The 13,100-nt window shown below is 44.4% G+C and overlaps 1 long non-coding RNA gene across 1 annotated transcript; it reads left to right on the top strand.

Moving 5' to 3' along the window:
• Positions 1 to 15: 15 nt before the first annotated feature.
• LOC118176921 lies at positions 16 to 10,519 on the top strand. The gene is made up of 3 exons (XR_004755577.1): positions 16 to 107; positions 7,060 to 7,182; positions 10,044 to 10,519. It is a non-coding gene; the product is annotated as an uncharacterized LOC118176921 (long non-coding RNA).
• Positions 10,520 to 13,100: the final 2,581 nt, after the last annotated feature.

Below are 13,100 nucleotides of genomic sequence, written 5' to 3'. Positions count from 1 at the left end.
GGTGTGCTTGTCCCCAGGTGAATGCTGCACAGCGTGGAGCAACAACAAGCAACTTGAAGGCATCGTGGCAAACTGGTGGTTCTCATCCATCTCGCTGCGAGCAGGTCGTAAGGCACCAATTTTATTTTCCTACTAAGCTGCTCTACCCCAGGTTGCTGTGGGACTGTGAAGCTCTTGCATTTATCAGCATTAAATAAGAAGCAATAAGCTCCTGGCGGCGCCGTGAAGAGCCTTCCCTTCCTGGGTAGTAAATCTGCAGTAACTCTTACAGTTTTATTGAGGGTTATCAAGTGTTTATTTAAAAGGCATTTCCGTGCATTCAACGTTCTTCTAATTGGGCAGTGAGCGGTAATGTTCTCTCTGGACACACTATTATTGCTGTGGTAAAATTCTCTGTGTTTTGTCAATAGACTGTCAACGTTGTTAACTTGCTGGGTGGAGAGAGGAAGGAGGGCCATATTGGCATGCGGTTTCTTTTGCATGGAGCTGGAACCATGTCACTTAAGGAATCAGCTTCCCCAGAGTGCTTGGATCATGTCCTGGGCTGTCTTGAAAAACACTGTGAGATGTAAAAACCTGTGTAGAGATGCATCTTCTCCTTTGAAGAACCCTTATTTTGCATCTGCACGGTGTGCAAGCAGCCGTGCTGGTGTGCAGCATGACTGAGATTCAGCCCGGGTCTCTCGTCCTCAAATACCAAGTGCTGCAGAGGAGCCCTTGCTGAAGCTGGCTCCTGCCGCTTGCTGGCCCTGTGAAATGTGAGCGTGGTCACCTGCTGTAGTGGACAGAGAGGTTAAAGAAGGTCTTTTTGTCTGAGCTCAACACAGAAACTGTGGATTAACAGGGTGGTTTGGAATGGAATCCCTTTGTAGGGACATCTGGAAACCTGGAAAGGGAACTGGGAGGGGGTAAGCTTGTAGGTTGGCCTGCTTTATTTGGGGAAGAGGAGTTCATTCAGCGTTTGTTCTCCCTCTACTTTTAGTACTGGTTGTTGGGATGAAGAAGACAGAAGTGAGGTGGCCAAAAAAGAGATGGAAAAGAAGACACCCAAACTTGCCACATAACGGCACATCACGTTGGACACGCTAAAAGCAGGCACACATTTGGGTGAGGTGTGGCCCATGCGTGGCTGAGCCCCCACCAACGTCTTCTGGGCTCACACATCACTCCTGCCATCAAAGCCCCCCTTGCGCAGGATGTGCTCCTGCTCTGCCTCAGAGGGAGGCGGGAGGAGGAGGGACAGATCAGCCGTGCTGATCCAGTGTGTACCTGGACAGCTGGCACTTCTCGCTGTGCCTTCATTTTAAAGCTATCCATCATGCTCGGGGGATCACATCCAGGCCCTGAATTGCAGAACTGGCACCTTAGGAAGTGTTCAGCTGTGAAAACTGACTTGGCAGGACAGCTTTGCTGTATGAAAAAAATGCTTTGACTTTCTTATTTTTAAAAGGCAGGGTAACCAGGAGAGGCTGAGTCGAGTTGCAGGCATGTTTGGCAGATACGTGCTTCCCCTGTGCCCTTGTTGACGGCTGCTGGATGGAGATTGGCTTCCAGTGTCATGCTGAACTTCAGTCTCCCAGCGATGTGCATGCTTCCATGGCAGAATGGATCAGAGAAAAAGAAATGAGAGCTCTGAGGTCAGAGCTGCACACTTTGGGGCTGAGGCTTTGCTGCAGTGGGGTACTGCAGTGCTCTTCGATGAGAAGTTTGGGCTGGGCTGATACTGGGCACGATGGTCCTCCTAAGTTGTCAGCATGTAGTTATTTGGGATCTGTACTGCCATTCAGGTGAGAAAATCTTCCTGAGGTGCCCACTGAACTCAGCCTGATGATCTGGAAGTGAAATGAAGTCAGACCAAGGAATAGCTGATGAATTTTCCTTGGTTTTATTCCCAGTACCGCAGGTCACACTGGTTTAGCAATTTTCTGGAGGAGTAGATTGCACAGAGGGAATGTGAGGCTTAATTAGTGTGCAAAGTGATTGGAGATCTTTGAAGAAAGGCAAAATAGATGCAGAAAGTTACCTCTCCTCCTCCTCAGAGGCTGTGTTTCAGTAATGGATGAAGTGACCCCTAAAATATAATACTAATTCTGCAGAGCACTTGGGAGTTGTTCTGAATCAAAGGTGCTATGCAAATGCATCCTCACTTTCCTTTACCAGTCCCCCTGAGCCAGTCAGTCCACCATTAGTGGCGATTCTCATTTAATCAGAATTCAGCCTTCAAATTTTCTGCAAGTCCATAGATAAATAAAGCAGCAGCCGTGGTTGATCATTTATTTATAAATCTATTTATAATCTATGTTTTGCATATTAATCAAACCCCCCTCCATGTGGCAATTCCTGATTAAGAGCCATTTTTTTGTCTCATCTCTTTTGCCTCTGGATAATATGTGAAGAATTAGATTAGAAATAGTTTTTATAAATAAATTATGATAAACTCCTGCTTTATATACTCAGACAAAGATGCTGGTCTTCCCAACGCTGGATTTCTCCCTTTTCCTCGTCATGCTTCCATCTGCCTGCCACGTGGTAAACTACATCTGTTGGGCCACTCAGAGGGGATCTTTGAACAGGAAACTCTTGGTTTCAGGTGGAAAAGTGTCACATCCCACCTCAGGTGAGACAGCCCAAGGCTGGCAATGTAGAGTGAGTTGAGGAGTTCACAGTACTGCTTGTGCACACAGAAACTAAAGGGGAAAAGTTGATAAATTGAGGAAACATCTTGCAAGGTTTGGGGCTGCACAGTGCGAGCTGCCTGGTGGGAGTAGAGCTTGAAACAAGGTGGAACCAGTGGTTCTGGAAAAGCAGGAGCTCTCCCAGCCTGCACCTGCGGAAAAGGGAAAAATGCATATCTTTTTGTTAAGATTGGTTGGATAAAGTTGTGGAAAGCAGGCTCCTGCTAGGTCTCTTAAAGTGTATCTATCTGAGAAATTGGGAACTCAAGTGCCCTATTGTGGAACATAATTAAACACTGATAGTATTACACTTATTGCATGTTTGAATTGGCCTTGGTGGGACCACAACAGTTTTATTTTAATCTAGGGGTTTTGGTTATTGTGCACGTTACCTGTTGTGTAAGCATTTTAGATCATTAGCGAATACAAACGCATCGCAACCAGTTGGCAAGAATGGAGAGAAATTACCAGATAGCGTTAGCGCCTGGAGCCACGTGTATTTGTGGTTCATGTTAAGCTTCTAGCCTAAAGGGCTGAACGGAAAAGGTGGAAAATAAAACATAAATACATTCTGAGTACAGGAAGAATAAGAAACAAAGGGAAAAAAAATCCCTGAATATCTTAGGTTGTCATGAAGGAGGTCAGGAACTGGGGTATGACGAGGGCCAGGAGACCTGGCTTCACTTCCCACTCCTGCCATGTGCTCTCTGTGTGCCTTTGAGCAAGACAAGGCTCTTTGTCCTGGTAAAGTAGGAACAGCAACAGCTTCCTATGTGGTGACAATGTAAGATGTTGCAGCGATAGCCACAGTTACTTAAGAGAGAGTTTTGGATACACAGGGGTGATTCTGAAGGTCTTTTCCACGCACCTAGATCTTTTCCATCAGCAGTGAAATGCAGCAGCCTCTGGGGTGGGACGTGGCATGCCCAGGGACTGGAGCTGTCACGTCAGAGGTTACGTGTTGGACTTTGTGGGGAGTTCCTGTTACTGCAGCTTGCCTGAAGACACCAACTGAAGGATTGCCAGGTAGAAACTGGTAGAAACTTAACTGTACATACAGCATTTGTGTTGCATGTTTCCTTTCTGTTTTGATGCTCTCTTTTGTACAGGCACCTGTCAGAAGCGGAGGCAATATTGTAGCAAACACTTACTGAGAGTCATTTCTCAACCAACTGAGAGTTCATATGAACACAACATTGTGCTAGAGTAATTCTGAGCAGCAAATTTAGGCTAAGAAATGTTGGGAATTATTTATCCAGCCTTATTTCAGCTGACTGCTGAACTTTAATTTAAACAAGGGCTGGTGCAGGAGAGCAGTGAGATATTGCACTTTGGGCTTTCCACTCATTAGTGCCGTTTCTCCAGCCCCTGGCTTGCAGCCGTGCACCGTCCTACGTGGAGCACTGCGGTGCGGGGCCTCGAACACCTGATGTTGTGTAGGGCACAGCGGACAGGCCCAGGAACACATTTCCTGCTGTGTTTTATCTTGCTTAATGAATACTCTTCCTTCAATAACTTTATTGCCCTCTGTGTGTTCCAGGATCCTTAATTACTTTCTGCTTGGCAGACAGGATCTGCTTTTTTATTTTATTTTTTTGGTAAGTATTACCAGATTCCCCAAGCATCGCTATCCGCCGGGAGAATGTCATAATAATTGAACCACAAATAAACTATATGAAAATGAAGACAGAAGGGACAAATTTAAAGACAACTCTTCTTTCACCTTCAAAAAAGAAAAAGAAACATAGAACTGGAGGTTCCACTGTATTTTTATGTTACCTTTAGAAGGACGTGAGACACCTCCATGTGTGCCAGCTGTGCACACAAAGCCTGTGGGCACAGACGAAAGGCCAAACCTGGAGGCTAAATCAAGACCTGGTGCAAGATTAAACTGCGCAGTTGTAATTATGGCCTTTGGCAATAAGACCTCTGTTGAAATATCATCACTTTGTGAGGATGTTAGACTCTCCCCTGCTCTGCCTGTGCTGTTATGAATGATTTGGTGAACTCAGTTCTCTTCTTGTATGTTTGAATTCCTTTGATATTTGCAGCCAAATATTAAGTTGATGGCTGTGATTCCAACACTGTCAACTTGTGCTTTTTCTCCCACTTTTCATCCATTTGTAGACATTGTCTCTCACGATCTCTGAATATTTACTTGCATGTGCTGATGTTGATTTTCTCCACTTCTTCCATTCACTATCCAAAAATGTCTTTCTTCATCTCACTTCTGAAACTCAGAATATTTAAAATAAAAACACAATTTTTACTGGCTATTCAGAAATTGGGTTTAGATGAGGATCAGTGTTTAAATGTTTTACTCTAAGATTTTCTGTCTACAGATTTAGAGAGAAACAAATTTAGAGCTGGGAGAACAAGCTTTATTTCAAAAATAGCTTTATTTCCTGATTTTTATCACTCTGAGAAGTGTCTTTCTCTGTCTTGGCATTTCAGATCAACTACACAGCTAACGATTTTTCCCTTCCACAGGCAGAGCATAGGATTTACTTTGTGTGCAATGCTTTCAGATCATTCTGACTTTGAAAAAATAAGAATTATGTTTTTCTCAGCCGAAGACCCGTTCACTAAATAGAGCTGGAATAGAGTGAACTGAAGTGAGGCTTGGTGTAGCTGGGTAGGATGGATTCCTTGACCTTAGTTTAGTGGTATACCCTCTTCCCTTTCCTGTTCAGTTGCTTTCTTTATACCAGAACCAAATCTGGGCCAACGTATGTGGAAATATGCAATGCTGGCAGCGACGTACTGCCTGCTGCTATGAAATAAAAGGGCTGAAATCCCTCACACAGGGGAAAAACAGTGTTCCTCAGTTGTTCCTTCTCAGGCCCTCCTGGTCCTGTGCTTCAGATGTATACAAAAGCCATTCTGATGTGTGCATCGTTCTTGTCAGTGGGCCTGGTGCCATGGCTCAGAAATGGTGCACGGGAGTAAATTAAAAAATCCTGCCTAGGTGCTTCCTCAGGGGTTTTAAAGAGAATAAAAAGCCTCATAGCTGTCTCAGAGGTGGTCAGCTGAAGACACTGCAAAACAGGCAAGAACATCCAAAGTGGCAAGAAACAGAAGGAAAGAGAACAAGATGTGTCCTCATGTGAGTGTGCAGCTATTTCACACAGGAACATGCAAGTCTTCCACTGAATTGGGATGCTGTTGTAGGGGAACTTCCCTCTGAAATGGTCCTGATTCACGGCCATGCTTCATCTGCTGATGGGCATTGGGAGACAGCTGGGGGCAGGGGCAGGGAGGGAGGATAATCCCTGTTTGTCCAGCGCACCTCTGTCCTTCGTGGTAAAACAGAAAAGGCCCCATCCTGTGCTGTCTTCTGCAGCTGTCAGACGCTGGTTTCAAGCAGCTCTCCAGAGCTCCAGCAACCAGCAGGTTCCTGGGCCAAAGGCCTGGCCTGGAGGAAGCGAGCCAAAGATTTGGTTGTTCGTGCAGGACTTCTCCCAGCAAGAGGCAGAGAAAGTGTCAATGGAAGGGCAGGTCTGTGCGCCTGCTGGCAGCCAGTGTCTACCAGAGTAAGCTCCCTCGTTGGCAGGCAGCAGAAGAGTGTTTTTTCTTTACGTCAGTCTCGTAGCTAGGCCTAGCACTGGGTTAAATTGTGATTCTGGTTCTAAGGAAACATAAGATGGGCAAGTGGTGACTGAAAGGTCAGCTGGTAGTGGTCTCCGCAGTGTCTGTCACCTTGTTACTGTGTAGATAGGAGATATTAGAGCCTCTTCGTATAGGCCGGTGCTTATGCAGGTCACACAGAACTGAGCTGTGAAGGGGAAACTTCTCAGAATGCTACCTTCTGGGTGTAAAGGCACAACTGGAAGCTTGGTGCCTGGTAACGTAGGCGTAGTAAATACATGAGGTAACCCCCAAGGAGTGAATATGACGGATCTTTGCAGATTTGTCTGCTTTTCTGGTCTATCGTAAGTGAGAAGGGCACAGCTCTCAGAGCTGCCATCTGATTCACGCCCCGTGGATGCGGATGGAGGAGCTTGCAGAAGCCCCATGGACACAGGCAGAGGGAGACTACGGAAGGCTGCTACAGGTGAGATGTTTTCTTTAATCCATGACCAGAGATTGTCACACTAGCAGTGAAAAAGAAAAGCAAGCCAACAAGACGCCTGCTGTTTACTGCCAACAGCTCTTGATTACTTCAGCTAATTTCGGGGCCTGGAAACATTGTTGACAATGTGATTTCAGAAACAGAGGAAGTGTTATTTGGTCGTGCAATCTGCACTGTATCTGTGTCAGGAGTTTCACTGCTGTCACTTGCAGCAACTTTCACTGCTCTATCATCATCTCCCAGAACTAATTACCTTAAACTGATGAAAGTAGATTTTTAAAAGTAAAATGCTTTCTGTTATTTGCTTTTCAGGTTGCTTATGAAGTTGTTTTAGCATGCTCTGTTGAGCCATACACTTACCTACATCAGAGAGTGGAACAGAGCTGTGGCAAGACATTTTGGAGGCTGGCATCAACCGAGGGAAGGATTAGGTAGGTAGCAAAATGTGTTGCCCGCATTGCCTCTGCCTTGCTCTGTTTCACACAGCTCTCTGCTGTCTTTGCATCTCCCTTCCATTTGCTCCCCGTGGCCAGCTGAGAGCCGTATCCCTCTGCTGTTTGCTGCTGCTGTCCACTGCACCCCTTGCTGGCCCCCATTTCCTATAGATACATGTATAATGTGTCTCTCTCTCTCTATATATATATATAAATATATTTTTTTTCCCTGCTTGGAAATAATGTCAGTCTGTATCAGTGCTTGTCTTTCACATCTAAATAGAATACTACTACAAAGCATCTCTGTTCTTAAAGCAAATTTAATAAAATAAAATCTGGCCTTGCTGTAGCACCTCCTAGTGCTGACTTCCCATGACTCTTACGAGTGCTGTGCTTTGTGTGCCCTGGTACAGGACTGGGAACATGCAGGATCTCTGTGTTAGTACAGGTTGAACAAAACCCTTGAATTTTAGAGCATTCAACATGATGCCCTGCAGTTGTTTTTTTTTTTTTTTTTGGGTAGGGAGGACACGACACACAGACGGGACAGGATGGGACATGGGACAAATGCTAGTATTTAATTTCAGGAAAACAAACAAACAAACAAACAAACAAAAAAAACAAAAACAAACAAAAAAAAACCAACCTGTAGTCATTTTGGTAAGATGATAACTGGTAAGTACCCATACCAATTTGCATGATTACTTGGCATATGCTTCTCGCTGGGGCAATGCTTAGGTTGAGCTGACAGTGTTGCTCAGTAAAACAAATTTTGCAGCACCTGGAGCTTCCTTGCTGCAGAATTTGTACGTTTGGATTTTCTGTGTCTCACCTTCTGAAGCAAAGTTATGGGATATAAAGTGAAGGAGTGAGTCTGTCCAATAGATTAGACGCTAGCACTCCTATGGGATGTTAAGCCTGAATCCTACTAATAGCTGTTTTTGCCCCAAGATTAAGTTTGTTTCAGTGATTTACTTCCTGTTAAGATGAATCACAAAGCTCAGTGTTTTTCACTTTTGTTTGTATTTGAATGTTAAGGAAAAGCATCCTTTCTTCTTCCTCACCTAGTTGAAATTATTGTTTTTATTATTAACAACATTAAAACTATTTTGATTTAATGCTGAGATATTACAAATTACTAAAGACAGTTTTATGAAAGACGAAACTTAAACTTAGACTCTGTGTGTTCATTGCTTTCTTGGTTGCTCAGAGATAATGGTATTTAAAGTAAAAACTGATTTCACTCATATAAGACCTTTTTCTGAATAGTCACTGCTGAACTGCTGGTGTTTACTGCTCAATCAGAACTGCTTGCTCAACAGAGGGGCCATGTCACCTCTGTCTGTCTGGCATCAGGCAACAGTTTTCTTCTGTCCTGGGCTTGCCTCCTTTCCCTTGTGTCTTCAGTCCAAATTTTCACCCTCTCCTTCCCTTACTCACATCAGCTTCTTGCACTCTGACACCTGATACACATCCATTCAGTCAATGTTTAAAAGCCACCCTTGCTCTCCAAACAAATATTACATGTGGAGAACAGATCTCTGTGTTATTGCTGGCTGGCTTTTGTCTTTTTTTTTTTTTTTTCTTCCTTTCTTTCTTTTTTTTTTTTTTTTTTTAACGGATCTCTTAGAAAATAAGTGGGACTTTTAGTGTCCATTAACTCTCACTTAACTAATGCTAAACTGCACTTGAGCACCTATGGACACACTTGTGTGAGCAATCCTAATACCAGATGAATTCATTAGAAGTGGGACTATTACTTCCAATGTAAAATGAATTCATAATGATGAGAAATCTAAAATAAAGGTTTACCAAAAAATACTTGGTACCACATTAAGTCTCCATTAACGCAATGGAATAACACTTGGGCTTTTGCATATACAAATGATATCCCCATGAAGGAGCGTGGCACCAGGGACCTCTGAGCAGGAGAGTGTTGATAACATAAGACATGGAAATTCACCCCCTACCTATGACCTTCGGTGCATGTGCGGGGGAAGAAATTAACACTTCCCTGATTACGGGCTTTTATATTATAAATCACAACAAAAGTTTCCTTTGAATTTCAGGATTTCCCTTTCTCCATTAAGAGAAAAAGGCTTGTTGTTTTTTCTCCATTTTTCATCTATTGGCGTTGGAAAGAATTGAGATCTGAGTGGAAGGGGGTTAGAGGCAACCCAGTGGCTCTGGGAGTTCCTGTCCCCTGGTGCCACCAGAGCCATGGCCTCTGAGAGTCCTCGCCCAGCGTGGGTGTTCTCAGCTCTGTGTCACCGCAGCTTTGCTCTTGGTGTGTCTTGTCGCCTGCGCTCAGCTTGCCAGCTCTGCTCTTCAAGGGCCATGGCCCTTGCTGCAGCTGAACCTTTAGCTGTCCTTTGCAGATGTCACGTGTCCCCATTAAAATGCTGGGAAAACAACAGTGCAGCAAAACACAACAAATAGTGTTCAAAATGTGTTGCAGATGTGGTAACTCCTCCTGCTTGCTGTAGGCAGATGACTGCCTTATTCTTGTTTCGATCCTGCTATTGAGTCTGAGACCAGGATTTTACATGTAAATACAGTGAGAGACCTTGCCCTGCAGGGCTTGAAAACTGTTAGAAAATGGTGAAACACATGTCCCAAGAGATGAAGAAACTTGTTCAGTGGCACGTGGCACCACTGAACTCTTCTCATCCCCTAAATACCCCAATGTATGGAGGCAAAACCTTCCTGCGGTTCTGTGCCGCAGAGATCTTTTACTATCAGACCTTCTGATGACCCTGAACAGCTTCTGTTCTTTGAGGGCTCTTTTTTGTCTTCCTTTTTTTTTTTTTTTTTTTTTTTTTCTGTTGTTGCTCATATTTTCCCCTCACATTAATTATACAGATGTACTGGGGGCCATGTGCTTTGCCACATCACAAAGAAAACCACAGGACTTCAGATCAGAGGAGCTGCCAGATGTCCTTGCCTGGCAGAACACCACGCAAGGGTCACAGCTCAGGCTGCCAGACCAAGCTGTCTGCCTCAGCAAAGCAGGATGGGGATATCACCTGTTTCCAGAAAAGGGGCCGCAGAAGAAAGAAGCTTGGTGCAAGCACAAAGCAAGATCTGGGGACTGATTTCTCGCAGTGTTTGTGTATTTTTTTCCCCTTTGGTTACTGCACTAGCTACCAGGATTCCTTAAGGTCAGAGCTGCCTGTTTGTACTTAGGCTGAACATTATCTTGTTTCCTGACAACGCGCATTTTGCAATTTCAAGTCCAGAATTGAGACTTTCAGGACTGTGCCTGGTTGGGGAAATGTGCTGTTTGTGTATGCTTCACATTGTTCTTACGTACGCCGTTTTGTTACAGCGGTAAAAGATATTAAAGACAAGGGGTTTGAAGTGATTGTTTTCTTCAAGTAGCAACTCGGGACCAAGTTGTACTTTGTCTCCTTTGGTGCTCTCACAGCTGCTTCTCTCCAAGCAGTCTGCCAGGGATGCATTGTAGAAATGGCAGACAGAAATGGTTGGTTTCACATCCAGGACTCTGCTTATTCATCTTTTCTGCCTTTGGAAATGTGACTTAAGATTTATTTTTTTTGCTGGATGAAGCAGGTCCCAGCAAGTTCTTGGCAAGAAGGACACCACGTGAATTGGTATTTCTTCCACTGCATCTCTAACCTACTTTGTTCTGTGTATGTGGAGGGGCAGGGAGAGGGAAGAAAGCCACTATGCTATTTCTATTTCTCTCTCAAGAAAAATGGAAAGCCAGTCATTATGTATATCCAGCTGTTATCTCTGAATTTTCAGAAGCACATAAGTGACTCTGGAACTTAAGCCCTATGTTTCCTCAAAAGTGAGCTATCCATTTATGATGCCTTAACCCAGTCACTGCAAAACCTGTTGAGACTCTGGAGCTACCCATGCAAAATCTGTCAGTGGAGGTACTGGCCCCTGGAACCAGCAGAGGTGCATGTGTATAACGTTGTTCCCTGTCAGTGTGTCTGTACCCTCGTGCTGGCCTTGCCTCTGGTTCAGGACCAAGCTTGCCCAGGCTTAGCTGGGCAACGCCGTATTCAAATGCTCCCAATGGTTGCCAAGTCTGTAGGAAGCCTTTAGTACAGTGCTAAAAGCTCCACAGCACTTCAGGCATCCTCAGAAATTGTATCCTTCCTCCTCTTAAACATGGTGACTTTGTCATTAATTATGCTTGTCCAAGGTTTCTATTAAACAGATTATAACTTCAAATTCCCCACTTCAGAAGTACCTGGGAGTTGCCAATGGTAAATGGATTTGCAAATCCATCTGATGCATGTAAATACAGGATATCAATTTCAATTATTTGATAAATTCAGTGCATCCAAACTAAGTTAAAATCAATGTGATATTTCAGTAGTCAAAAAAGTGAGGAGCAAAATACATTTCTATTTTAAAAGGGTTTACAAGGCTTCCACATTTTTCAGAGAGGAGAAATATTGGCAATTGGGGATTGGGTTTGTTTCTTTCTGTTCTTGGAAAATTCAGCTGGTGTATTTTGCTACAGGACACAGGATAAATGAAGATCAATCCCCTATCATCCCTCGCCATCAAGTAATCTGTGATCTACAGATTTTTCCTCCCTTTAAAGAAAAAGGAAGGCAAGAGAGAGAATCTTCTGCCAGACATAGATGGTGAAAATGATTTCCTTTTCTTGCTGGAAATGGTGCCTGTGGGAATTCTGTGGCTCGCGTTTAATGGTGCTGCCGATCTCAGTGTAATTTCACTTGAGCCTTTGTATGACAATGATGAGGGCTTTTTTCTTTCATTCTGAACCTGTAACTGTCTAGTCCCAAAGAATAGAAACCTCTTAATTTTCACCCTCATGTGTCAGCCCTAAAGAATGCTGCAATCTCATGGTGGAGTTTTCTCCTCCTGGGCTCCTCAAAAGCACACCTAGGAAAAGGAACTTAATGATTTAACAACAGGCACCAAAACTCCCAGTCCGTCACAGATCCCAGGAGCAACTTCAGTGCTGTTCTTATCTGCAAAGCAGGGAGTTCATATTGAGTGGTATTGCTCCTCTACCTGGCCAGCACAACGAAGCATTGACACCTGCTCTGAGCTGATTTTGGGGGTGCTGAACCTCTCCCTGACCAGCGGGCGCCCACAGCTGCACCCCGGCCTCCAAGGAGGGCAGAAACCTCCCGGGCCCTGCCGACCTCCTCAGCCTTCCCGTGGGGTTCCTCGTGGGTGCCAGCTGGAGGGAGTCCTGCTGTGCTGTCTGCAGGTTCCTCTCAGGACAGGGCAAAGAGCAGCAGCTGAAACCATTCTGTGAATGAGTGGAGCCTCTCCCAGCTCTCTTCTGGTTTATAAATAAGAGTTCTGGGGGGCTGGTAAGGTTTCCTCCTTTGCTTTGGGGTGAGCAATATCTTCGTTATACAAAATGTTGTAAATTCTTGTTTTGCTTCTGCTTTCTTGTGTTTCCAGCTACCTTGTGTCAGGGCAGGTGACTCTGTGCATGCCAACACTAGCAAGCTTGGGATGTGATTCTGGATTGCTTTTCAGGACTTTGTCCTTTGATGTTGCTGATACAAAGAAACTGAGATGAAGAGCCATGGTAGTGGTACCAAAATGCCAAATGGCCCTATTTGGACCATGGCTAGCTCAAAAGCCAAGGAAAAATGCACTGTGTTGGTGATTTTTCCTCTCTTTCTGTGAACGCAGCACTAGTAGGAAGCACTACTGCAGTTCTGTCTTGATCTGTGGACCTGATTACAACAGCTGGCTGTGAGCTGAATGTAACTTGCTTCAGCTATTTCTGTTTTAAATGCTCCTGGCTGGATTTTGGTTGCTCGTCAGTATACTTTGTCTGCCAAAGAGGCGTTTGTTTGTGAACTTAGCCTGTCCCATGGTTGGGGAAAAGGCTGAGATTGTCACTTTTTTGGAGTTTCCCTAGAGAGTTTTGGCATGCAAAAGATTTAA

The sequence above is a fragment of the Oxyura jamaicensis genome, chromosome 20 (genome assembly GCF_011077185.1).
Source record: "Oxyura jamaicensis isolate SHBP4307 breed ruddy duck chromosome 20, BPBGC_Ojam_1.0, whole genome shotgun sequence".
NCBI lineage: Eukaryota > Metazoa > Chordata > Aves > Anseriformes > Anatidae > Oxyura > Oxyura jamaicensis.
The sequence above is the reverse complement of the archived record's forward strand: the minus strand, read 5'-3'. Positions and strand labels throughout refer to the sequence as shown.